This window comes from Puma concolor, chromosome B2 (assembly GCF_028749965.1).
Source record: "Puma concolor isolate L17-30 chromosome B2, mPumCon1.1.hap2, whole genome shotgun sequence".
Taxonomy (NCBI): domain Eukaryota; kingdom Metazoa; phylum Chordata; class Mammalia; order Carnivora; family Felidae; genus Puma; species Puma concolor.
The window spans coordinates 74,101,596-74,129,529 of NC_141671.1; the positions used below are offsets into that span (position 1 = coordinate 74,101,596).

A 27,934-nucleotide genomic window follows, 5' to 3' on the forward strand; every position below is an offset into this window, starting at 1 on the left:
TTAAAACTTTGATTCCTAATATCGTGAAGACAAAGAATACAATTCCTATCCTCTCCATCTTCGTTTTGAAAGTCTATCTTCTTAGGTTTTCTTAAATGTATATATATATCATGCTATGGCCATTTCTCTGGCCTTTTCTTCTCTGTATTCTTAGTATCCTTCTTATGTATAAAATATGTTAGTCCAAGCCTCTTATTGTTTCTTTCCATTATTCTTTGAAAACATCTTCTTTTGGTAAATGTCAAATCTATTAACCTGATCCTGGGCTCCAATTCTATATTTTTCTAACTCTTTGCTTGGCTAATTCTTGTTATCTTGAAATCACCTCAAATTCTCTATGTTAAGACACTTCTTTCCTAACTGTATTTACTTTCAGGTAACTGTCCTACTTCTATTTTTGATATATCTATTCTTTCAGGCCATCAGATCCAAAATTTCCTTTGCAGACTCAGTCCCCATCAACTAGAGTTGACTATGATTTGTCTATTTTATTCATTTCTTCTTCTTTCTCACTGCTGCCATTATTTCAGTTCCCAAGCTTTAAATTGCCACTTGGACTATTTTTGCCTTCAGTCTCCTTCCCTATTTGAATTCTTCTGATGTACCACTGGTATTTCTAACCCAAAACTTCCAATGAATACCTTCTTTAGTCAGATATACTTAGTGGTTTTCCATCGTCAAACTGTAAAATACAAATTCTTTAGACTTTCAATAAAGACTCTTGCGATCTGTCCTTAAAATCTATTTGAAACATCAACTTCTACTGTTTCTTTTTACAAATTCCTCAAGCTGATCAAGATCTTATGATCTGAGCGTTGAAAATTTGATTCTATGTGCATATGGAGAGTTAGAATAAATATATATCATACGTCTATTTACCATAGTAAGACATTCCCTAATATATATTCATTGAGATTTGATGTTGAGGAAATTCAAACTGCCTCAACTTATACTAATATAAGTGATAAATGGCAATAAATTTGGTTGTATTATATTTTCTCTTAATAAAGCTGAACTTATTTGCTAATGTACTGTCTGAAAACTTGTTCTATGCTTTTCTATGATCTTTGTGATCAAACTGGAATCCCCCTTAGGTAATTATGGCAACATTAAAAATGTATGATTATTTTTAGGTTCTCAATTTTTTTTTTTCAACGTTTATTTATTTTTGGGACTGAGAGAGACAGAGCATGAACGGGGGAGGGGCGGAGAGAGAGGGAGACACAGAATCGGAAACAGGCTCCAGGCTCTGAGCCATCAGCCTAGAGCCGGATGAGGGGCTCGAACTCACGGACCGCGAGATCGTGACCTGGCTGAAGTCGGACGTTTAACCAACTGCGCCACCCAGGCGCCCCTAGGTTCTCAATTTAATAAGATGCTTGTCTTAATTGCTAAAAGTAATTGTTTTGAAGGTAGCTAAAAACCCTCATTAACCTCGTTAATAGGCTATAAAATCATAATCATGGTGATAAAGAAGCAGCCTTATATAGAGCATGCGAATTCTTACTGTAACTTATAGCACTGAATTCCATGTTTCCCTTGTAATAAAACACTAAGATAAATAGGACAGTTGAGAAAAACAAGTTTATGTTATTTGTTTGAAATTATATAAGTAATGTTAAAGTGAAGATCTGATTCTCTTGAATCAGCTTGAGACCTAGGTGTTTAAGCAATCTCAGCCCCAGACACACAATGCTTGAAAACATTCCATAGCAGGAACATATGGACTGTAGCATCAGATAATTGAGTTGGAAGCCCACACATGATATTTACTAGCTGTATGTCTTGGGACAAATTAGTCAATGTCTCCAAGCCTCAGCTTTTTCATCTCTAAATGAGAAATATAATAACTCTGTAACATTGATTTTTGGGGGGAGGATAAATGGAATAACAAAAATTAAGTACTACCATGTCTAACTCATAGTACGTACTCAACAAATAACCTATTATTAGGTAAGGATGGTAATAATAGTCAACAATAAAAATATTTTTGTTCACCCTCTTTTCTTACTTGGAGACAATTTTTTAAAAATCAAGTGACAAAGCAAGGAGAATACTTTATACCTAATTTGAGGTTTTTTAAGACCACCTGTTTTTAATGCTTTAATCCTTCAGATTTCTGGAGTGGAAAGGAGAGAGTTTGGTCTGATATTCCCATGCACACAGGCATCATGAGACTATGAGTGTCTACAATCTTGGCTCAGAGGGGTACATTTGAAAAAAAAAAAAAAAAAACTTATGTAGGCCCCCAGAACTTCTTTTCCTTCTGCAACTTTTCATTTATTTCCAGATGGCCTCCCTCCCATCAATATAACAACTCATATTTCAAATCTTCATCCAAGATGGAAGAAGGAGTAAACTTTATGTCCAGCTTCCCCTCAGTGGGTTCATAACATCTTCTGTGGGGCATCAGAGACCAATGACACACAGGACATCTATAGACTTTGGAGAGTTTTAGATGGACCCAGCATATACACAGCAACTGGATACTAACAGAAACAGCAAGAATACATGTGAATGCATTTCAGATCCTGTGTTAATTACATTTCCTTTTAATCTATAGAACAATCTTATTAGGTAGGTGTACAATGATATATAATCCAAATGTTACAAAAGAGGAAACTGAAACACAGACGAAAGAACTTGCTCAGAGTCACAGAGCTGAAGTAGTAGTCAAATTGGGTATGTCTGATTATAAAGCTCTTTCATTAAAAGTCTGCTATTATTCTGCTAAGTAGGGCACAGCTTTGGTGTTTAGGTTGGGTTCTCCAATGTGTTTGGCTTTATTCAATCTTAAAAAAATAATAAAAATACATAAATCTTGGGGTGCCTGGGTGGCTCAGTTAAACGTTGGACTCTTGATTTCAGCTCAGATCAAGTCCCACATCAGGCTCTGCACTGATAGTGTGGAGGGATCCTGCTCGGGATTTTCTCTCTCCCTCGCCTTCTGCCCCTCCCCCTCCTTGCCCCTGTGCATGTGTTTACTGTCTCCTCTCTCTCTCTCTCAAAATAAATAAACATACAAAAATAGATAAATCTTACATAAAGACTAAGAGACTCCCTCTCTCTCTGCCCCTCCCCCGTTCATGCTCTGTCTCTCTCTGTCCCAAAAATAAATAAACGTTGAAAAAAAAAATTTTTTTAAAAAAGGGGCGCCTGGGTGGCGCAGTCGGTTAAGCGTCCGACTTCAGCCAGGTCACGATCTCACCGTCTGTGAGTTCGAGCCCCGCGTCGGGCTCTGGGCTGGTGGCTCAGAGCCTGGAGCCTGTTTCTGATTCTGTGTCTCCCTCTCTCTCTGCCCCTCCCCCGTTCATGCTCTGTCTCTCTCTGTCCCAAAAAATAAATAAACGTTGAAAAAAAAAAAAAGACTAAGAGAAAGGTGAAGTTAAACTATACTAAACAACAAAGATGTAGAGTTTATCATCAGGTGACTCTATTTAACAGAAAAATGTATGAGCTTTTACTGGGCAAGCATTGTTAGCAGTTTCTGATCCTGGATAATAAAAGGGAAGATGTATTAACATAGTTGTTCTCAGATCTCTATTGAGCAGAGTAAGTGAAAAAGTACAAGATTTCTTCTTAATTTTGGTTGAGGAACCCACTCAATGTGTTCATCGAGTCTTGGATTTTTAGGAAATTTATACCAGAATTATGAAATTAAACCAAGCACCCAATTAGCCTGACTTTTAAAAAAATAACCAGATTCTGCTCACAGTTTTGAGCATATCTTTGTAAATAGGTGCTATACAAGTAGTTTTAATTTTTTTAAATATTTATTTATTTTTCAGAGAGAGAGAGGAGAGTGCAAGCGGGGGAGGGGCAGAGTGAGAGGGAGACACAGATTCTGAACTAGGCTCCAGGCTCTGAGCTGTCAGCACAGAGCCTTACACGGGGTTGGAACCCATGAACCATGAGGTCATGACCTGAGACGAAGTAGGATGCTTAACGGACTGAGCCACGCAGGTGCCCCAGACGTAGTTTTATCTAATACTTAATTCTAACAAAAATAATAATAGCAAGATTTATATTCATGAAGAAATGATGACACTTCCTCAAACAGTTTAAACTTCTTAAACTCTAAAGACAGTTTTAGCATCAAATGCACTGGCTAAAAAACCAGAAAAATAAAATTACAATGTAATTTACACAGTAACTGCAATAGACATAAAGCTGTTTTTTTGAATATCAGTGGCAGAAAAATTTTGGTTACCTTTCTTGCAAAAAGTTCTTCAAGTCTTGGGGTGCCTGGGTGACTCAGTCGGTTAAGTGGCCTACTCTTGGTTTCAACTCAGGTCATGATCTCACGGTTCATGAGTTTGAGCCCTGCATTAGGCTCTGCACTGACAGTGGGATCCTGCTTGGGATTCTCTCTCTCTCCCTCTCTCTCTACCCGTCCTGTACTCTCTCTCTCTCTCTCTCTCTCTCTCTCTCTCTCTCTCAAAATAAATAAATAAAAGTTAGGGAAAAAAGTCATTCACATCTCTACTTCTGTTGTTAATACACCTTCCAAACCATACTACAGTCAAAATAATTTTTACAATGACTCATTTGACCACATTTGGTTTGAGCTCTCTGTTGGTTCTCCAGTGCACATAGACAACTTAGCCTGGCATTCAAGATCCTACATAATATCTTAGTAATCCACTTACTCAGCTTTCCTCTTACCTAAGCAGGCACCAGCCAGCATTGTTTTTCTTTTCTTTAAATATTACATATAGTCTAATTTCTGCATCTTTATTCATCTTTATTTCCTTCCAGATTTCTTTAACTGTTGTCTGTATATCTAAACCCTATTATTTACTCAAGGACCAGCCCACATCTCATCTTTTTAAAATTTCTTTTGTGCTCAACACAAATTTTTCTCTTCCTGCTCAGAATTAGCCAACTTTGTTTTTTATATTACTTAATGTTTATCAATCTCATGCTATTTTGTAACTTATAATATATTCAATTCTTCTCTGTTTATATTGCCAGTTCAAGAGCATGGTGACTATGTATGGTTAATTATAACTAAAAAACAATAAATGATAGAATAATTTATTTTCAGTCTCTGAACAAGGCTTTTTGAGGGGTTTTTAATTTTGATGCAATCTGAATAACTAATTTTTTTAGTGAATTACATTTTTAGTGTCTTATCTAAGAAATTTGTACCTCACCAAAGCCACAAATATTTTGCCAATGTTTTTGAGAAGTTTGGCTTTTACTTTTATGTTTTATGATCTGTTTTAAGATAATGTTTGTATTAATATTGAAACCCATTTTTTGCATGTGAATATCTAGTTGTTCTAATATAATTTGTTGATAAGATTATCCTTTCTTCACTAAACTGCTTTGCATCTTTTTCAAAATCAGTTGGAGAACTGACTTTTGGGTAAATCTGTTTTTGGACTTTATATTCTGTTTCATTACTCTATTTGTCCATCTTGTTGAATACCACACTACACACTAGCTAGGTTACAGTTGCTTAAATAACTATTGACATCAGCTAGTTTTAATTGTTTAACTTTGTTCTTCCTTTTCAGGGTTGTTTTGATTCTTTCTTTGTGTTTCCAAATGGATTTTGAAAAATTTATCCATTTATATTAAAAAACTGACTGGGATTTTGATTGAGATTATATTAAATCTGTAGATGAATTTGGAAAGAATTGACATTTTAATAATACTGAGTCTTCTGAACCATGAGCCTAGGACATTTCTCTATTTATGACCTGATTAATTTCTGTCAGCAATATTTTATAATTTTCACTGCATAAATTTTTCATGACTTCTGTCAAAATCATCCCTACTTTCAGGGGTGCCTGGGTGGCTCAGTACGTTAAGCGTCCGACTTCGGCTCCAGTTATGATCTTGCAGTTCTCAAGTTTGAGCCCCGTGTCAGGCTCTGTGATGACAGCTCAGAGCCTGGAGCCTGCTTTGGATTCTGTGTCTCCCTCTCTCTATGCCCCTCCCCCACTCATTCTTTGTCTCTCTCTCTCTCTCTCTCTCTCTCTCTCTCTCTCTTTCTCAAAAATAAATAAAAAATGTAAAGAAAAATCATCCCTACTTTCATATTTTGGCTGCTACTGTAAATGGTATTAGTTATTAATTTTAATTTATGATTATTTATTGATATTATAGAAAGACAATTGACTGTTGCCTATAGATCTTGTGCCTCATTTAATAAAACTTTGTAAACTCACCTATTAGTTCTGGTAGCACTTTTGTAGATTGCTTTGGATGTTCTATATACACATTCAGGTCATGTATGAGTAGTAACAGTTGTACTTCCTTTCCAATCTGGCTGATAATTTTTCTTGCTTCCTTTCACTTGTTAGACACTTCAGTCCAACGTTAAATAGGAGAAACTGAAAAAATAAATAAATAAATAAATAAATAAATAAATAAATAAATAAGAGAGAATGGATATCCCTGTCTTGTTCCTGAACTTAGGAGCAAAGCATTTGTGTTTTACCATTAAGTATAATGAACCTATAAAATTTCTTCATAGTTGCCCTTTTTAAGTTAAAAAGTTTCTTCCTGTTTCTACTTTTATGAATTTTGTATCTGGAATAGATACTGGATTTTGCCAAACTTTTTCTGTACTCATTGAGATGATTCTATTTCAGATTTGTTTTAGTTTTGTTTTCTTGTCAATATGGTAAATTGTACTGACTGATTTCCAATCTTTTTTTTTTTAATTTACATCCAAATTAGTTAGCATATAGTGCAATAATGATTTCAGGAGTAGATTCCTTGGTGCCCCTTACATGTTTAGCCCATCGCCCCTCCACAACCCCTCCCATAACCCTCAGTTTGTTCTCCATATTTATGAGTCTCTTCTGTTTTGTCCCCCTCCCTGTTTTTATATAATTTTTGTTTCCCTTCCCTTATGTTCATCTGTTTTGTTTCTTAAAGTCCTCATATGAGTGAAGTCATGTAATTTTTGTCTTTGACTAATTTCATAGCATAATACCCTCCAGTTCCATCCACGTAGTTGCAAATGGCAAGATTTCATTATTTTTGATTGCCGAGTAATACTCCATTGTGTATGTATGTATGTGTGTGTGTGTGTGTGTATATATATATATATACACACACACACACACACACACACACACACACACCACATTTTCTTTATCCATTCATCCATCAATGGACATTCGGGCTCTTTCCATACTTTGGCTGTTGTTGATAGTGCTGCTATAAACATGGGGGTGCATGTGCCCCTTTGAAACACACACCTGTATCCCTTGGATAAATGCCTAGTAGTGCAATTGCTGGGCCGTGGGCTAGTTCTATTTTTAGTTTTTTGAGAAACCTCCATACTGTTTTTCAGAGTGGCTGCACCAGCTTGCATTCCCACTAACAATGCAGCAGAGGTCCTCTTTCTCTGCGTCCTTGCCAACATCTGTTGTTGCCTGAGTTGTTAATGTTAGCCATTGTGACGGTGTAAGGTGGTATCTCATTGTGGTTTTGATTTGTATTTCCTTGATGATGAGTGATGAGCATTTTTTCATGTGTCAGTTGACCATCTGGATGTCCTCTTTGGAGAAGTGTCCATTCAGGTCTTTTGCCCATTTCTTCACTAGATTATTTGTTTTTTGGGTGTTGAGTTTGATAAGCTCTTTATAGATTTTTGATACTAACCCTTTATCTGATATGTCGTTTGCAAATATCTTCTCCCATTCCATTGGTTGCCTTTTAGTTTTGCTGATTATTTCCTTCACTGTGCAGAAGCTTTTTATTTTGATGAGGTCCCAGTAGTTCATTTTTGCTTTTGTTACCCTTGCCTCTGGAGACGTGTTGAGTAAGAAGTTGCTGCGGGCAAGGTCAAAGAGGTTTTTGCCTGTTTTCTCCTTGAGGATTTTGATGGCTTCCTGTCTTACATTGAGGTCTTTCATCCATTTTGAGTTTATTTTTGTGCAGGGTATAAGAAAGTGGTCCAGGTTCATTCTTCTGCATGCCGCTGTCCAGTTTTCCCAGCACCGCTTGCTGAAGAGACTGTCTTTATTCCATTGGATGTTCTTTTCTGCTTTGTCAAAGATTAGTTGCCCATACGTTTGTGGGTCCATTTCTGGGTTCTCTATTCTATTCCATTGATCTGAGTGTCTCTTCTTGTGCCGGTACCATAGTGTCTGGATGATTACAGCTTTGTAGTATAGCCTGAAGTCTGGCATTGTGATGCCTCCTGCTTTGGTTTTCTTTTTCAAGATTGCTTTGGCTGTTCAGGGTCTTTTCTGGGATTTTAGGATTTTAGGATTATTTGTTCTAGCTCTGTGAAGAATGCTGGTGTTACTTTGATAGGGATTGCATTGAATATGTAGATTGCTTTGGGTAGTATCGACATTTTAACAATATTACTTCTTCCTATCCAGGAGCATAGAATCTTTTTCCATTTCTTCGTGTCTTCTTAAATTTCTTGCATCAGCGTTCTATAGTTTTCAGTGTACAGATTTTTCACCTGTTTGGTTAGACTTATTCCTAGGTATTTTATGGTTTTTGGTGCAACTGTAAATGGGATCGATTCCTTGATTTCTCTTTCTGTCACTTCATTGTTGGTGTATACGAATGCAACCGATTTCTGTGTGTTGATTTTATATCCTGCAACTTTGCTGAATTCATGAATCAAGTCTAGCAGTTTTTTGGTGGAATATTTTGGGTTTTCCATATAGAGTATCATGTCATCTGCGAAGAGTGAAAGTTTGACCTCCTCCTGGCCAATTTGGAAGCCTTTTATTTCTTTGTGTTATCTGATTGCAGAGGCTAAGGCTTCCAATACTATGTTGAATAACAGTGGCGAGAGTGGACATCGCTGTCTTGTTCCTGACCTTAGGGGGAAATTTGTGAGTTTTTCCCCATTGAGGATGATATTAGCGTTGGGTGGTTCATATATGGCTTTTATGATCTTGAGGTATGCTCCTTCTATCCCTACTTTCTTGAGGGTTTTTATCAAGAAAGGATGCTGTATTCTGTTAAATGCTTTCTCTGCATCTATTGAGAGGATCATATGGTTCTTGTCCTTTCTTTTATTGATGTGATGAATCACGTTAATTGTTTTCCAGATATTGAACCAGCCCTGCATCCCAGGTATAAATCCCACTTGATCGTGGGGAATAATTTTTTTAATTTATTTTTTATTTTTATTATTTTTTTATTTTATTTATTTTTATTATTTTTTTCAATATATGAAATTTATTGTCAAATTGGCTTCCATACAACACCCAATGCTCATCCCAAAAGGTGCCCTCCTCAATACCCATCACCCACCCTCCCCTCCCTCCACCCCCCATCAACCCTCAGTTTGTTCTCAGTTTTTAAGAGTCTTTCAGGCTTTGGCTCTCTCCCACTCTAACCTCTTGTTTTTTTTTCCTTTCCCTCCCCCATGGGTTTCTGTTAAGTTTCTCAGGATCCACATAAGAGTGAAACCATATGGTATCTGTCTTTCTCTGTATGGCTTATTTCACTTAGCATCACACTCTCCAGTTGCATCCACGTTGCTACCAAGGGCCATATGTCGTTCTTTCTCATTGCCCTGTAGTACTCCATTGTGTACAATTTCTTTATCCATTCATCAGTTGATGGACATTTAGGCTCTTTCCATAATTTGGCTATTGTTGAGAGTGCTGCTATAAACATTGGGGTACAAGTGCCCCTATGCATCAGTACTCCTGTATCCCTTGGGTCAATTCCTAGCAGTGCTATTGCTGGGTCATAGGTAGGTCTATTTTTAATTTTCTGAGGAACCTCCACACTGTTTTCCAGAGCGGCTGCACCAATTTGCATTCCCACCAACAGTGCAAGAGGGTTCCCATTTCTCCACATCCTCTCCAGCATCTATAGTCTCCTGATTTGTTCATTTTGGCCACTCTGACTGGCGTGAGGTGATACCTGAGTGTGGTTTTGATTTGTATTTCCCTTATAAGGAGCGACGCTGAGCATCTTTTCATGTGCCTGTTGGCCATCTGGATGTCTTCTTTAGAGAAGTGTCTATTCATGTTTTCTGCCCATTTCTTCCCTGGGTTTTTTGTTTTTTGGGTGTGGAGTTTGGTGAGCTCTTTATAGATTTTGAATACTAGCCCTTTGTCCGATATGTCATTTGCAAATATCTTTTCCCATTCCGTTGGTTGCCTTTTAGTTTTGTTGGTTGTTTCCTTTGCTGTGCAGAAGCTTTTTATCTTCATAAGGTCCCAGTAATTCATTTTTGCTTTTAATTCTCTTGCCTTTGGGGATGTGTCGAGTAAGAGATTGCTACAGCTGAGGTGAGAGAGGTCTTTTCCTGCTTTCTCCTCTAGGGTTTTGATGGTTTCCTGTCTCACATTCAGGTCCTTTATTCATTTTGAGTTTATTTTTGTGAATGGTGTGAGAAAGTGGTCTAGTTTCAACCTTCTGCATGTCGCTGTCCAGTTCTCCCAGCACCATTTGTTAAAGAGACTGTCTTTTTTCCATTGGATATTCTTTCCTGCTTTGTCAAAGATTAGTTGGCCATATGTTTGTGGGTCTAGTTCTGGGGTTTCTATTCTATTCCATTGGTCTATGTGTCTGCTTTTGTGCCAAATAATTTTTTTTTTTTTTAAATTTTTTTTTTTTTCAACGTTTATTTATTTTTGGGACAGAGAGAGACAGAGCATGAACGGGGGAGGGGCAGAGAGAGAGGGAGACACAGAATCGGAAACAGGCTCCAGGCTCTGAGCCATCAGCCCAGAGCCCGACGCGGGGCTCGAACTCACGGACCGCGAGATCGTGACCTGGCTGAAGTCGGACGCTTAACCGACTGCGCCACCCAGGCGCCCCCCAAATAATTTTTTTAATGTATTGTTGGATCCGGTTGGCTAATATCTTGTTGAGGATCTTTGCATCCATGTTCATCAGGGAAATTGGTCTATAGTTCTCCTTTTTAGTGGGGTCTTTGTCTGGCTTTGGAATCAAGGTAATGCTGGCTTCATAGAAGGAGTTTGAAAGTTTTTCTTCCATTTCTATTTTTTGGAACAGCTTTAAGAGAATAGGTTTTAACTCTTCCTTAAATGTTTGGTAGAATAACCCTGGAAGCCATCTGACCCTGGACTCTTGTTTTTTGGCAGATGTATTTTTTTTTTTTTTTTTAATGTTCATTTATTTTTGGCAGAGAGAGAGACAGAGCATGAGCAGGGTAGGGGGAGGGAGAGAGGGAGACACAGAATTTGAAGCAGATTCCAGGCTCTGAGCTGTGAGCACAGAGCCCAATGCAGGGCTCAAACTCACAGACCGCGAGATCATGACCTGAGCTGAAGTCGGACGTTCAACTGCCCGAGCCACCCAGGCACCCCTCAGATTTTTGATTACTAATTTGATTTTCTTACTGGTTATGGGTCTGTTCAAATTTTCTATTTCTTCCTGTTTCAGTTTTGGTAGTATATATGTTTCTAGGAATTTGTCCATTTATTCCAAATTGCACATTTATTGTCATATAATTGCTCATAATATTCTCCTATTGTTGTTTTTATTTCTGCTGTGTTGGTTGTGATCTCTCCTCTTTCATTCTTGATTTTATTTATTTGGGTCCTTTCCTTTCTCTTTTGTGATCAAACTGGCTAGTGGTTTATCCATTTTGTTAATTCTTTCAAAAAACCAGCTTCTGGTTTCATTGATCTGTTCTACTGGTTTCTTTGGTTTCGATAGCGTTAATTTCTGCTCTTATCTTTATTATTTCCCGTCTTCTGCTGGTTTTGGGTTTTATTTGCTGTTATTTTTCCAGCTCCTTAAGGTGTAAGGTTAGGTTGTGTATCTGAGATCCTTCTTCCTTCTTTAGGAAGGAAGATTGCTATATACTTTCCTCTTATGACTGCCTTTGCTGCACCCCAGAGGTTTTGGGTTGTGGTGTTATCATTTTCATTGACTTCCATATACTTTTTAATTTCTTCTTTAACTGCTTGGTTAGCCCATTCATTCTTTAGTAGGATGTTCTTCAGTCTCCAAGTATTTGTTACCTTTCCAAATTTTTTCTTGTGGTTGATTTCGAGTTTCATAGCATTGTGGTCTGAAAATATGCACGGTATGATCTTGATCTTTTTGTACTTATTTAGGGCTGATTTGTGTCCCAGTATATGGTCTATTGTGGAGAATGTTCCATGTGCACTGGAGAAGAATGTATATTCTGCTGCTTTAGGATGAAATGTTCTGAATATATCTGTTAAGTCCATCTGGTCCAGTGTGTCATTCAAAGCCATTGTTTCCTTGTTGATTTTTTGATTAGATGATCTGTCCATTGCTGTGAGTGGAGTGTTGAAGTCTGTCACTATTATGGTATTACTATCAATGAGTTTCTCTATGTCTGTGATTAATTGATTTATGTATTTGGGTTCTTTCACATTTGGTGCATAAATGTTTACAATTGTTAGGTCTTCTTGGTGGATAGACCCCTTGATTATGATATAATGTCCTTCTGCCTCTCTTGATACAGTCTTTATTTTAAAGTCTAGATTGTCTGATATAAGTATGGCTACTCCGGCTTTCTTTTGTTGACCATTAGCATGATAGATGGTTCTCCATCCCCTTATTTTCAATCTGAAGGTGTCTTTATGCTTAAAGTGGGTCTCTTGTAAACAGCATATAGGTGGATCTTGTTTCCTTATCCATTCTGTTACCCTGTGTCTTTTGATTGGAGCATTGAGTCCATTGACGTTTAGAGTGAGTACTGAAAGATATGAATTTATTGCCATGATGATGCTTGTAGAGTTGGAGTTTCTGGTGGTGTTCTCTGGTCCTTTCTAATCTTTGTTGCTTTTGATATATGTATATGTATATATATATATATATATATATATATATATATATATATATTCACCTTTTCTCCACTCAGAGAGTCCCCCTTAAGATTTCTTGCAGGGCTGCTTTAGTGATCACCAACTCTTTTAATTGTTGTTTGTCAGGGGAACTTTTTTGTTTTAATTTTTTTAAATGTTTATTTATTTTTGAGACAGAGAGAGACAGAGCATGAACAGGGGAGGGGCAGAGAGAGAGGGAGTCACAGAATCTGAAACGGGCTCCAGGCTCTGAGCTGTCAGCACAGAGCCCAACGTGGGGCTCGAACTCACGGACCATGAGATCATGACCTGAGCCGAAGTCGGACGCTTAACCGACTGAGCCACCCAGGCGCCCCATTCAGGGGAACTTTTTATCTCTCCTTCCATTTTGAATGACAGCCTTGCTGGATAAAGAATTCTTGGCTGCATATTTTTCTGATTCAGCACACTGAATATATCCTGCCACTCCTTTGTGGCCTGCCAAGTTTCTGTGGATAGGTCTGCTGCAAACCTGATCTGTCTTCCCCTGTTGATTAGGAACTTCTTTTCTTGCTGGTTTCGTGATTCTCTCCTTGACTGAGTATTTTGTGAATTTGACTATGATATACCTTGTTGATCGTCGGTTTTTGTTGAATCTAATGGGGGTCTTCTGTGCTTCCTGGATTTTGATGTCTGTGTCTTTCCCCAGGTTAGGAAAGTTTTCCACTATGATTTGGTCACATAACCCTTCTACCCCTATTTCTCTCTCTTCGTCTTCTGGGACCCCTGTGATTCTGATGTTATTCCTTTTTAATGAGTCATTGATTTCTCTAATTCTTATATCATGCTCTTGTGCCTTAATCTACCTCTTTTTTTCTGCTTCATTATTCTCTATAAGTTTGTCCTCTACATCGCTGATTCTCTGTTCTGCCTCATCCATCCTTGCCGCTGCTGCCTCCATCTGTGATTGCAGCTCAGTTATAGCATTTTTAATTTCATTCTGAGTAGTTTTTACTAATTTTATCTCTGCAGAAATGGATTTTAGTCTATTTTCGACTCCAGCTAGTATTCTTATTATCGTGATTCTAAATTCTGGTTCAGAGATCTTGTTGTATCTGTGTTGGTTAAATCCCTGGCTGTCGTTTCTTCATGCTCTTACTTTGGGGTGAATTCCTTTATTTTGTCGTTTTTAAGGGAGGAAATGAATTAATGAAGTAGAAAAATTAAAATTAAAAAAAAAATTAAAATTAAAAAATATTAAAATTAAACAATTAAACACACACACACACAAATCTAATAATTGATGCTAGCTCCTAGGTGTGTTTTGGTCTGGGTGTTGAAAGTGGTTTGACAGATTAAAGAAAAAAAAGGGGGGGGAAGGAAATTGTTTGAGAATTTGAAAAAATGATTATGCTGAAGTGGACTAAAATGAGATGATGGGAGTAAAATAGAGTTTGAAAAAAATTACCCAAAAGTAAAGATATAGTAGGAAAATAATTAAAGAAAAATATTTTAATAGAAATTAAAAACAAAAATGAATTTTTTTTCTGTGTTCAAGAAAATAAAAGAAACAAAAAAGAAAAAAGAAGAAAAAAAACTCGTTTGAAAATTTGAAAAAGTGAATACACTGTAGTAGACTAAAATAAAATGGTGGAAGTAAAATAGAATTTGAAAAAAAATTACACAAGTGTAAAAAATATAGTAAAAAAATAAAGAAAAATATTTTAAATAAAAATTGAAAATAAAAATGAATTTTTTCTCTTTCTGTATTCAAGAAAAAGAATAATGTAAAAGAAAAAAAAAAGAAAGAAAATTGAATAGATGGACCTGCTAACAGATTGAAATGGGACTGAAATTACCTTGTTTTTCCCTAGAAGTCAGACTATGTAGCACTTTATAGTCCATAAACTAAGTAGGCAGTGAGACTTGTGTTCTTGAAGAGTGAGGTTGGCCCAGTTGGGCGGGGCTCAGTGTAACAGCTCTGTTCTCCACTAGATGGCGCTGCTAGCCTACTGGGGTGGATTGTTGCAGTACTTTTAGGTGCGTATGTGCATGCGCGGGAGCAGTGAAAATGGCGTCACCCAGGTACCCAGTCTCTATATGGGAACTCTGTTCTCTCCCATGAGCAATCATGCACCCGTCCTCTGTCTTCAGCTTTCATCTACTCCCCGCTTCTTCACTGCCCATGACCAAGCCCTAGGCAGTACCTCTCTCCCGAGTTTTGTCTCAGATGCAGCTGTTTTCCCCAGCCCCTTCCTTCTGAAGGACTGCGGCTTTGACCTGTTCTGCCCCTCTGTGGGAGGGTCTCACCGAGCAATGGCCGAAAACCGGCTGCACCCAGGAATGTCTGCTGGACCCTGCTGCTGCTGGTGCCCCGAGACTGTGGCCAGGTGCCAGCCTACCCCAGAAAAAGTTCACGAGATAGTGTAGCAGCAGCGTTTCAGGGATTATGGAAAATCACAACACACATCTGGGACTAGGCTTCACCCTTAAGGACCTTGTTCTAGCACCAGCGGATGTGGCCATTTTCTAGGATCTTCTGGGACCAGGTGGCTTCAACAGTCTCTACCAAATGTCCTTCCAGCAGTGGAGCTGCTTTTCCCTGTGTGGCCTGAGAACCTCTCTGACCCCACTCTGTTCGTGGGGATTCGCCTTTCCACCAGAGCACCACCAGGTATCGAGCTGCAGAGTTGCAGACTCTGTGCTCTCCTTGTTTATAGTCTTAGTGAAATTTAAACTCTCTCCTTTCTCCCTTCTCCCTTTTTAGTTTAGTCCCTGCAGCTGTTTCCAATTTTCCACTTTCTCTCCAGCTACTTTTGGGGAGGGGTGCTTTTCCCATATTCTTCCCCCACTCCCAGTCTCCATCCTCTCTCCACTCGCCAAAGCACCTCCCTTCCTGAGCCTTCTCGCTCCCCAAGTTCACTTCTCTGTGCCATGTACCTGCTGAATTCTGTGGCTCAGGTTGTGCAGATTGTTGTGTTAATCCTCCAGTCAGTTTTCTAGGTGTGTAGGATAGTTTAGTGTTGGTCTGGCTGTATTTCATGGACGCAAGACACACAAAAAACTTCCATGCTGTTCCGACATCTTGGCTCCTCAAAGTCAAATTTTTTTTTGAGAGAGAGAGTGCAAGCTTGGGAGCGACAGTGAGGGAGAGAGAGAGAGAGAGAGAGAGAGAGAGAGAGAGAGAGAGAGAGAATCCTAAGCAGGCTCTATGCTGTCAACACAAAGTTGGACACAGGATTCGATCTCATAAACCATGAGATCATGACCTGAGCTGAAATCAAGAGTCACATGCTCAACTGAGCCACCCAGATGGCCCTGATTTTAAAATCTTAAATCAACTTTACATTCCTAGGAAAAACCCCGTCTGGTCATGAAGTATTAACTCTTTATATATTGTTATATTTGATTAGTTAAGATTTTATTTAGAAATTTTGCATCTATATTCATGAGGAATACTGGTCAGTGGTTTTCTGATTTGGTCATGGTAATCCTGGCCTCAAAGAATAGTGAGGAAGTACTACCTAAATTTTCTGCAAGAATTTTTGTAGAATTGGTATTAATTTTTTCTTAATTTTTTTAAATAAAATGTACCAGAGAAACCATGTGCTCTTGGAGTTTCTTTGTGTGAACTTTGTTGTTGTGTTGTTCTTAACCTAAATTTCAGTTACTCTAATAGAGATAATTCTATTATGTTTATCTGTAATTAAGGTTATCTATTTCTTGAGTTAGTTTGAGTGAGCTATGTAAAGTAGCTTGGGTCTTTCAAGGAATTTGTCCATCTTATTTAAGTAATTGTAGTTTTTAGCAAAAAGTTTTCATAATCTCTTAGTATCCTTTAATATATGTAGAACCTGTACTGATGTCACCTTTCTCATTCCTGGTATTGTTAATTTGTATTTTCCCTCTTTTTTCCTAATATCTCAGTCTAGGGGTTTATTAATTTCATTGAATTTCTCAAAGAACTAGATTTAGGTTTTAAATAGAAACTATTTAAAACTATTGTTTTAGTTTTATAAAACTATTGTTTTAGGGAACAATAGGGAACAATAGTTCCCTATTGTTTTAGTTTTATAAAAAAAATTTGTTGATTTCCCCCTGGTTCTGGATGGCAATTTTTGTCCACTATTTTGAAAATGTTGCTTCACGGTCTTCTTACTTCCATTGTTTACAACAGGACATATGCTTTCATCCTTATCTTCATTCTTCTGTACATACTATGTCTTTATTCTCTCCCTGAATTTAAAATTTTCTGCTTCTCACTGGTTTTGAGAATTTGATTATAATGTACCGTGGTATAGTTTTCTGCATGTTCCTTATACTTTGGGATTCTTGGACTTATGTACTTAATAGATTATTTTCAAATTAAAAAAGAAAGTGTCCATTAGGTTTCTTTCTTTCTTTCTTTCTTTCTTTCTTTCTTTCTTTCTTTCTTTCTTTCTTTCTTTCTTTCCTTTTGCCTCCCTCCTTTTCCCCACTTCTTCCAGAATGCAAATTATATACATACCAAGCCATTTGAATTTTTCCCACGTTTCTCTGATGCTGTATTCATCTCTTTGTTTCATCTTGGACAGTTCTATCACTTTATCAAGTTCATGTATCTTTTATTCTGCAGTGTCTAATCTACTCTGGCATTAATCCCATCAGTGTATTTTTTTATATCATACACAGTTTTCATCTCTAGAAGTATACTTTTTTATGTCTTTCATATCCCTATTTAACTTTTGAATATATGTAATATATTCATAATACATACTTACTATTCCTATCTGCAATTTAACATCTGTGTCAGTTCTGGCTTGGTTTTGATTAATTAGCCCTCATTCTGGGTCATATTTTACTGCTTTGTTGTTACCTGGTAATTCTTTATCGGATGCTAAACATTGTGAATCTTACTCAGTTTGGTAGTGAATATTTTTTATTACCACAAATGTTGTTGAGCTTTATTTTAGAATGAAGTTGTTACATGAAAAAAGTTGATTTTTTGTTTTGCTTTTAATATTTATTAGGCAAGACTAGAACAGTTATTAGTCTATGGCTAACTATTCCCCACTATTGAGGCAAGACCATTTTGTGTATTCTACCTACTGACCCATGAATTTTGAGGTTTTCCAATTTGGTTAGTGAGAACATATATGATCCCTTCTCCTGTATGAGTGCTGAGGAATGTTATCTCTATCTTTTTTGGTAATTTTTCCTCTTGTCTTGGGTAGTTTCCTCACATGGCTTTGTTGATCACTACTCAACTGGATACTCAAGATGGACCCTCTTCAAAACTAGATCTCTCTCTGTGACTCTCTTTCCTCTCTGGTACCTCTTCCTGGGAACTCTGGCTGCCTTGTTCTCCCCAGAATTTCAGCTCTGTTTTCTCATTTTACATAGTTTGCCAGTCTGTATCTGGATTCCTCCCTGTATTGTGACCTGAAAAGTCTCCTAAGTAACATGCTGGGGCAATGGTAGGTCTCATTTGTTTGTTGTCCCTTTTTTCACAGATCAGTGTTTTTCACTGCCTGATGTGTAGTATCGTGTAAACCCTTTTTCATATGGCTTGTCTATTTTGGGTTGTTTCAGGCAACAGAGTAAACTTAGACTCTTTTACTTCATCTTGTTCAGACGTGGAAGTCCAAGATAGATTTTAGTCCAAATATCCCTTAAGAAAATGAAAGTATACATTGTTATCATTTTGTGTGAAATTTATTCACACCTAAAAACTGCCAGGGTTCTTGCTTATTATAGTAATGATAGTAAACAATTTTTTTCTTAGAAACCTTGAAAATAATTGCAGTCTCATACCCTTGGCCTAAAAGAAATAAGGGTGGAGCAAATGAGAATCAGGCAACAGGCTAATGATGAAATTCTCAATATATTTAGTCTGTCTTTTCTTTTTGTCTGGTTTTCATGCTAATCTGAATTTGTGCAAGATTCCAAATATACTTGGGATACAGAGATTCCTCTGTTCCTTTTAACTCTTTTTTAAAGTTTTATTTATTTAAGCAATCTCTACACCCCACATGGGGCTAGAACCCACAACCCTGAGGTCAAGAGCTGCACAGTCCTCCAACTGAGCCAGCCAGGTGCCCTTGTTCCTTTTAACTCTTAGTATGGATAGGTAGGGAAACATAGTAAAAATTAACTGAAATGATAAATGATATGGGTTAAATAGACTATTGGAGGCCATAATCAATTTTTGAGAATTAATTGTGAGCTTGCATTAAAATAATTTCATACTACAGAAAGTAGTAGTAAGAATAGCCTATCCCAGCCCTCTAGAAATGTCAATTCTTTCACTCTGTCTTGGTAGAAGTGCAAGTGGTGTGGCTGACATTTGAGAGCCGAAGGCCATGAAAAGGCCAGTAGTGGTGCTACAGATAAGATGCACTGTGGATATGAGGAAAAACCCAAAATGGTAACACATTCTGAACCTCAGTTCATCTTTTTAAAGTATGAGCCCTTGTGCTGTGGCCATAAAATAAACATGATTGAAGGTGTGGTGGAGTATTAATAGTAATATTTTATTTTGTAGAGTGTGTTTTGCCACCTAGTTTCTGTTCTGATAATCTATTCTTGTTCTGCTCTGAGACATTATCATTGTGGATAAATATTTACATTTTTCTTTGTCCAATTCATTACTTACGTCTCATCTTTCCCGGTTACATTTACCTGTTCAAGTCACAGGGTTGAACTTGGGATATGAAAATGTCAGCCTCCAATTTTGTCAGAACAATAGAAGAGTGTTGCCCTTTCAGGGATGAGGGGGAGGAAGGGGAATGAGTGCACTGAAATGTCAACCCAGGCTTTGGACTGTGTGAGGGTAGCCTGCCACATGTGCTGCTTTCCAAGTTTGTCCCTCCTACTGAATCTGTGTTTTGAATTATTTTTCCTCTAGATGTGTTAGTTCTTTTTTCCAACTTGAACCTTATTTTATTTTCCTTGCTAGGGCCCATTTTATTATTCCAACATTTCCCATTTTAGTATCGTCTGCAGAATTCATTTAGACCCTGTTTACTTACTTGCTGAGGTCTCTGAGACACAGAGTGGGACCAGCCCTGAGTCAGGCCATGCATTCCCTCTCTTCCATGCAGCCCTCATCACCCACGCTGGCCTGCATAAAGAAGGATTTAATCTCCTACAAGATTTCCCTATGGAAGGTGATTTTTTAAGCTTCCCTATAACATAAAACTGAAGTGGAAAGTGGGAAGAATAATAACAACAATATGCTTGACTTTGCTGCTTGGGAATAGAACAATAAACATTTATATTAATCATCATTCAAGGCATGTCCAGACCTTGGCTAAGTAGTATGGGTGATATAAAAGGAGGAAAACCTTTGACCCCTTCTTTGAAAAGGATGTAGTCTAACTTAGTGAAAAAAAGCATACACACATACAAATGATATGCATGTACTTCTGGAACAATGAGAAGACACCACGTATGGATACCCTGACTTGAGAGATGCAAATGAATTGCCCAGAGGCTAGAAAGCATCCACATGGATCATAAAGTTCAGGAAAGATTTGGCAGAGGTTAAAGAGCTTATATGCCAAGTATTTATCCGTAAATTCATACTGTCCTATTCCAGGTATTTATTGAGCATCTGCTGTGTGATTGGAATTCTCCTAGGGGAGAATAACAGACAGAGCCTATGCCATCACTAAGCTTTCAGCTGACAAGAAAAAATATAGTGTGATCTGAGCTACCAAGACTTTTAATTCTGGGATGCTTTTCCTGATACCAAAAGCCAGAGAAGGCAAGATATGATCTGCATGGGTTGTCAGGTATATAACTTTTTGACTCATTTATTCACTTACTCACCTTGAGTGTTTACCCTGTGTAAAAAATTAGACAAGACGTTATATAAACATGAAGAAGAATTGGACTTCAACCCTCACTTCAAGATTTCAGTCTGATATAGACAAGTATACTGAAAATATATAGTGCAAAGTAGAAGACAATTGCTCTGTTTTTACTTGGCTTACATTTCAGTAGGCGACATAAGTCTAAGAGAACAATTCAAAAACATTTGTGTTGTATGGGAAGGAGGTTTGAGTCAAATGTGCTGGCAGGAGAAGTAGCCATACTGCGGACTTGGGTAGAAATCTGGCCTCACCCTGTGGGGAGGAATATGCAAAGAGCCACCAACCATGGCCATCTCTCCACTTGAAATGTTTGAATCACACGGTTAGTAATCAGAGAAGTATGAGAGCAGCAGCAGTAGCTGGAGTAACAGTATATATTTCAGACAGATTCTATGCTAAGCCCTTAGTTAATAATTTTTTTTTTTTTTAATTTTTTTTTCAACGTTTATTTATTTTTGGGACAGAGAGAGACAGAGCATGAACGGGCGAGGGGCAGAGAGAGAGGGAGACACAGAATTGGAAACAGGCTCCAGGCTCTGAGCCATTAGCCCAGAGCCCGACGCGGGGCTCGAACTCACGGACTGCGAGATCATGACCTGGCTGAAGTCGGACGCTTAACCGACTGCGCCACCCAGGCGCCCCTTAGTTAATAATTTTAAATTGCAGAATCTCATTTAGTCTTCCCCACAATCCCATGAGATAGCTGATATTATTTTCTATAATTCACATAAAGTAATCTCAACATTAGAAACTAACAAGGCCCCTCCCAGCTAGTGGGTGCTGAGAATGAACTCAAACTTAGGCATTTCTACATCTAAGATCAAAATTCAAGAAGTAGTCACTGTCATGGGACCAAAGAGGTCTGGCTTTGCACAGTGGCCAAAAACAATGATTCTTAACCTCAGATGCACATTAGAAACACCCAGAAAGCTTAAAAATACCATTGTTCTAATCCGATAGACTCAGAATCTCTGGAGGTAGATTTCAGGCATCAGAATTTCTAAAAGCTTCCCCAGGTGATCCAATAGCAGCCAGGCTTGAGAACAAATGACTTTACATCTTCCCCAGAGCAAAGGAGAAAAATCAATATCCTATATTAATATATGGTACAATATAATATATTGTATATTGTATTGTGTTATATATTGTATTATATATTATTATATTGTATTGTATTGTATATATATTGCAATGTATTATATATTGTATTATATATTATATTGTATTATATATTATATATTATATTATATTATATGTATTATATATTATATATTATATAATATATTATATGTATTGTATATTATATATTATATTATATATTACATATTATATATTATATATAATACAATATAAATAAATGTATTGTATTAATTTTATTATATTATATATAATCTCCATAGTTGTGATAAGAATTCATATGTACATCCATAAGTAAATTCTGAGAGCTGAAACCTACCCTAGGAAATATCAAATTCCCTGCTGCTATGAATTGTCCTACAATAGGCAAAACCCACACCATTTAAAGAGATTATGACCTGGGGTGCCTCTGTGGCTCAGTCGGTACCGACTCTTGATTTCAACTCAGGTCAGGATCTTGCAGTTCAGTTCATTAGATCAAGCCCTGCATTGGGCTTTGCACTGACAGCACGGAGCCTGCTTGGGATTCATACTCTCTCGCTCTCTCTCTCTCTTCTTCCCTCTCTATCTCTCTGCCCCTCCCCTGCTCACTCTCTCTCAGAATGGATGAATAAACATTAAAAGAGAGAGATTATGACCTTCCACTAAGTGCTCCAAGAAATCAAAATGTCTATGTCTTCCTTACCCCAGTGGGTCTGACAGAATTTTTTACATCAGGACTCCATGGTTTATTTATAAATTATTGAAAATACTTTTTATTAAGTAGAAGGAATGACCACTTCATTCAGAATATAAGGATTTTGGAAGACCTAACATCAGGTGAGGGTCCTTTAAATGAATACTGAGCTCATTACCACAACCATCCTATGGTTTTCCCTTGCCTTTCCTTGGCACATACCTCAAGGACACATATTCTAGAAGCTTAAGAGAAATGTTCAAACACATATATAAGAGACCATGTATGAAAAAAATCTGTCCTGGACATTACTAATGATCCATAGAAAAAATAATATTTTCCTATATATGATAGCTCTCTTAATTTAGAATTTTAAAGAAAATCCTGATCTCTTCATTTGACAGTTAAATTTGGAGAGTTATAACTATACATAATCCTGGAATATACTGGAAGTGAAGAAGCAGGTAGGAACATCTCTACATTGGTGTTATAAAATATTAAAGTTTCAGCAACATCCTTTGTGAAAATTTTGGTTGGTATATTGAAAATTAAAATCTCATTCCTTGCTGAAGGTAAAGGATAAGAGATAATTACTGATAAATATATCAAATTTATGGGGCACCTGGGTGGCATCCGACTCCTGATTTTGGCTCAGGTCATAATCTCATGGTTTGTGAGCTGGAGCCCCACATGGCGCTCTGTACTATCTGTGGAGCCTGCTTGGGATTCTCTCCTCTCTCCATCTCTCTGCCTTTCCCCTGCTCATGCTCGCTCTCTCTCTCTCTCTCTCTCTCTCTCTCTGTCTCTCTCTCTCTCACTCTCTCAAAATAAATAAATAAAACTCAATTTTTTTAAATATCAAATTTATCAAATTATACAAAATATAAAATGTCTTTTAAAATTCAGTGTTGGGCTTAAACTAATACTTTTCTCTTAAGACACAGCCCTAATTCACAGAGGCTACACATTTTCTTAAATGCTGCAAATAAATTTTGCATTTTAAAGATGTCAATTAATTCATTCCAGTAAATTACAGGATTTTAGATCTCAAGCCAACGCTTTTACTTGACAATTGAAATTGGTTCCTGGAGTATTATTATTTTAGGCCAGCTAAATCTAATGACCTTTCTGCTCTCCAAGTTTCAAGCCACAGATTTCAGGAAGAGAGACCAATGAAATGTGTATCCTACATTCCAGCAGGCAAAAGTAGCAAGGAGCTTTTCCTGTGGCTAGTAAAAAGCATGTTTCTTAATAGGAAAATGACTGAGCACTGTAAGACATCGAGTCATTTCCTGGCCTGTGTTTTACATGTGGCTTTCTATTATTATCTGATACACTGACTTTGCACCCTTGATACGTCTGGCCTTCATCTCCATCTGCATTAGAAATCTGCTCTTAAACCTCTTTCCTCTACCGGTGAATTCAGTTCCTTGCTTCCCATCTCTGACCAAATATTGAAAAGGAATGGAGGATGTAAGAAATGAGCACACTAATCAAAAAGGTAGTCTCTTCAAAGGAGACTGGAAGACATTGTTAATACTTTAGTTTTATGCAGGGTTCTGATATCGGTCTCTGTGCCATCAAGTTGTCAATTGCCAATGCTTTTTGTGTACAGTCTGTAGCATCCCACAAAGAGACCACTCCTCCCTTCCTTGCCCTTAGTCCTTTACAGTTCAGCATTTCTCCATATAATCTCCAGAAGTATTTTTCTGTGAAATAAAGGGACTCAGAAACAGAATAAAAGAGAGGCTAATGGGTGAGGCAGAGATGATAACGTGCATATATACCTTCTCTCCCCCGCTCCTTTCTTAGCGAGCTGTATTTTTAGTATTTGACTTCTCTCTTCCTAAACACTTTGGCTTCATTCCTCCTAAAAGATCACTAGTTTATATCTATTTACAGTTTATAAAACAGTAAAAATAGACATCAAGGGCCATTTATAATTGAAAGGATAACTTACATTGAAATGGATGGACCCAGATTATTCTTCATATCCTTTAATTCATCATCAACTTACTGGGTGTTATGTATGGTAGTGGCTGTGAGATGTAAATATAAATAAAACCATCTTTTTTTTTTTAAAAAAACACATTTAAGTTCTACTCTTAGCAAAATTCAATTACACAATACAGTGTTATCAACTACAGTCATCATGTTATATGTTAGATCCTAAGACCTTGTTCATCTTATAGCTGAAAATGTGTATCCTTTACCAACCTCTTCCTAATTCCTCCCACCCCTTAGTCCCCCACAACTGGTTTTCTACTCTCTGTTTCTATGAGAATGACTTTTCCTTTTCTTAGATTCAACATGTGAGTGAAACCAACCAATATTTATCTTTCTTTGTCTGGCTTATTTTACTTAGCATAATGCTTCAAGATCCATGTGTGTTGTCACAAATATTAGAATTTCTTTCTCATGGCTGAATAATATAATAATATCTCATTGTATATATATACCACATCTTCTTTATCCATTCATCTATAAATGGACACTTACATTGTTTCCATATCTTGGCTATTGAAAATAATGGGAGTGTAGATATCTCTTTCGTATCCTGTTTTCATATATACCCAAAAGTGATTGCTGGATCTTATGGTAGTCCCATTTATAATTTTTTAAGGAACCTCCATCCTACTTTCCACAGTGGTGGCACCAATTTGCATTCCCACCAGTGGTGCACAAGAGCTCCCCTTTCATCACATCCTCACCAACACTTAATTCTTCTTTTTGATAGTAGCCATTCTAACAGTTGTGAGGTGATATTTCATTGTGATTTTGCATTGTCCTGATGATTAGTGATGTGGAGTACCTTTTCATGTGCTTTTGGCCATTATATGTCTGTTTTGGAAAGATGTCTGTCCAGTTCCTCTGCCCAGTTTTAAATTGGATTGTTTTGTTTTTTGCTATTGAGTGGATGAATTCTTTATATGTTTTGGAAAATAACTTATCAGATATAAGATTTTGTCTTTAGGCTGAGTCTTAGATCTGTGTATTTTCTTCCTTGTTATCTCTATTTTTTAAACTTCCTGAAACTGAAAATGTTCAAAAGCAAACCAAACTTATGTTAATTTGTTTAGTGTCTTCTATTTCCTTGGAACTACCATCTACTCAGTTTTCTAAACTGGAGGTGATCTCTGATTCCTTTATCCCCCTCACTCCCCGTAAGCAACCAGTAACAAAGTTTTGTGGATTTTCTTTAAAACATATGTTTTGAAACTGTAGGATCTTCCCTAGGATCATCATGGTAAGTACTAGTAAGTACATGAGCACTATCATGCTCATGGTAGGTCCATCATATGATGGACTGTCATGGACCCCCATATGGTCTTCTTGTATCCAATCTTAGTCTTAACGTTTATTTATTTTCGAGAGACAGAGTGCGAGTGGAGGAGGGGCAGAGAGAGAGAGGGAGACACAGAATCCGAAGCAGGCTCCAGGTTCCGAGCTGTCAGCACAGAGCCCGACGCGGGGCCCAAACCCACAAACAGCAAGATCATGATCCGAGCTGAAGTCAGTCACCCAACTGACTGAGCCACCCAGTCACCCCAAGATCCAGTCTTAGTCGTAAGTCCATTCTTCATATCAGAGCAAGTTCTGACACTACTTTCAGGCAGACAAAAATCTTCAATATCTTCTCACTGCTTTCAGGACAAAGATTAAATTTATTGATACGCCTTTAAAAAGTATAGTTCCTGCTCAGCTATATAGTTTTTGGGGTTTTTTATTTGTTTTTGGTTTTTTGGGTGTTTTGTTTTGGGTTTTTTTTTTTTTTTTTTTTTTTTTTTTTGCACACCTGCTTTGCCCCCATGCACTCTATGTGCCAGCACAATTCTATTCTTTCAAGTCCTAGTGCCTGTCGATTCTTATATACCTCTACTTTCACATGGGCTTTTTCTTTTGTCTGGAGTACCTTTTCCTCCTTATTCTGAATAATTCCTCTTCAAACTTCAGGACTAACTGAGACCATATCTCTTTTATGAACTGCCTCCTGCCTCAGTTCTTGGTCAAGTGCCTCTGCTATATCACTTCATAGCACTTGACACCTTTCACCAGTTATTTTAATCACTTGCCTTTGGTAGTAGCTCACCATAATATTGCCACTATTTGATATCATACATGATTATTCTGAGTAGTAAATATGAACCAAATGAACAAATGAATGAAACCCCCTGAATCTATAAACTAGAAATTATAGTGATGGTCCGCCTTGTCTCATGGAAATCTCTTCTAAAGACAAATGATATGAAACATGCAAAAAGACTGAGAAAACATCATGAAAAACAAATAAATACTAAATAAAATAAAAAGTAAATAAATGTGGCCTTCAGCTAAACATAGTAAGGAAATTTCATCTATTTTAGATTGTAGTTAATGGCTGAAATGATTCTGGATTATCCTAAATTTTAAAATCCATAAAGCTCTCAGCATCTGAGAAAATCCTATTTAGATTATTTCTAAATGGGCATACAAATCTTTGTATGAGCAGATATGCATAATGTGTTTTATTTGTGTGTATTATGTGATATTCACAGTGACCTAAGAATTGAAAATTGTAAAATGTTAGTGATTTGGAAATTTGAACCCATAAATCTATAGTTATGTTGGGAAAACTAAAATTGGAATTTTACTTTCTTTTCAAATAGCTTTTATTTTTCAAGCTTCAGTGCTTTTCTTGCAAAATTCATTTTGTTCCATTGATTCTTGCATTCCTGAAAAATCTTTCCAGAGACATGATTTCCAGATTCTACTCTAACATTATCCTTTGCAAATTTTACTAGATATTTTTATATTATTTTGATATTCCTGTATTCCTAACCTTTTCCACATAGGCTTTACTCATTTAATAGGATAATGAATTGTATTTGGAAAAGCTCGTGGGGGTTATCTTACAGCAACCCCATCTCCAGTTACATGGTTTTCCAGCCTTAGCTTGAGCACTTTCAGGAACTTGGCATTCTTTATTTCTAAGGGAATTCTTTTTAGAGTTGAAAAGGTTTTACTGTTATTACTCTGTGTTACTAACATCTATCTGTTGGTCCTAGAATTTCTTCCTATGGCAAAACTGGTTGTCCATAAGGCAACACTTCCCATTATCTAATTAATTAAAACAATTCAAAATGGACTTGAAATGTTTATTGCTACATTTTTTTTCTAATTTATGCCACTTTTTCTAAATATTCAGTTAACAAAGTTAACTCTGTTATTCCTTATCTATGTTCCCCCCCACACAAGCCCTTATAATGTCAATATAATATTGCTTTGTATAGATGACATTCCCTACCTAGTAGATAAAAGTCCTTCGTTCTCAAATGGGTACCATTACTTAGGTTTTGGATTCTGCTATTTTCTGGCTATTGTTCTCAGGATACTTTCTTGTTTGCCAATGTCTTTCCTGAAGTGAATCTTCTAGAACCAGATACAGTGTTGTAAGGCTGGAATGGTAATAATAGATCACAATTCTGAAATTCTTTTGAATTGATACCACGCACAGAACAAGAAAGTGACAGGCTTACGCAACTGAGTGG

General features: G+C 37.1%; 1 long non-coding RNA gene across 13 annotated transcripts in view; it reads left to right on the forward strand.

Annotated features, from left to right (window-relative positions):
- Positions 1–27,934, forward strand: part of LOC147581049 (uncharacterized) — a 530,577-nt gene that overhangs the window by 343,240 nt on the left and 159,403 nt on the right. Inside the window, exon 1 of one of the 13 annotated variants that reach the window (XR_015251348.1) lies at positions 18,576–20,512. The exons of the other annotated variants lie outside the window; for them this stretch is intronic. This is a non-coding gene — a long non-coding RNA (uncharacterized LOC147581049). Of the gene's footprint in view, positions 1–18,575; positions 20,513–27,934 lie in introns of those variants that run through there. 13 annotated transcript variants of the gene reach the window in all.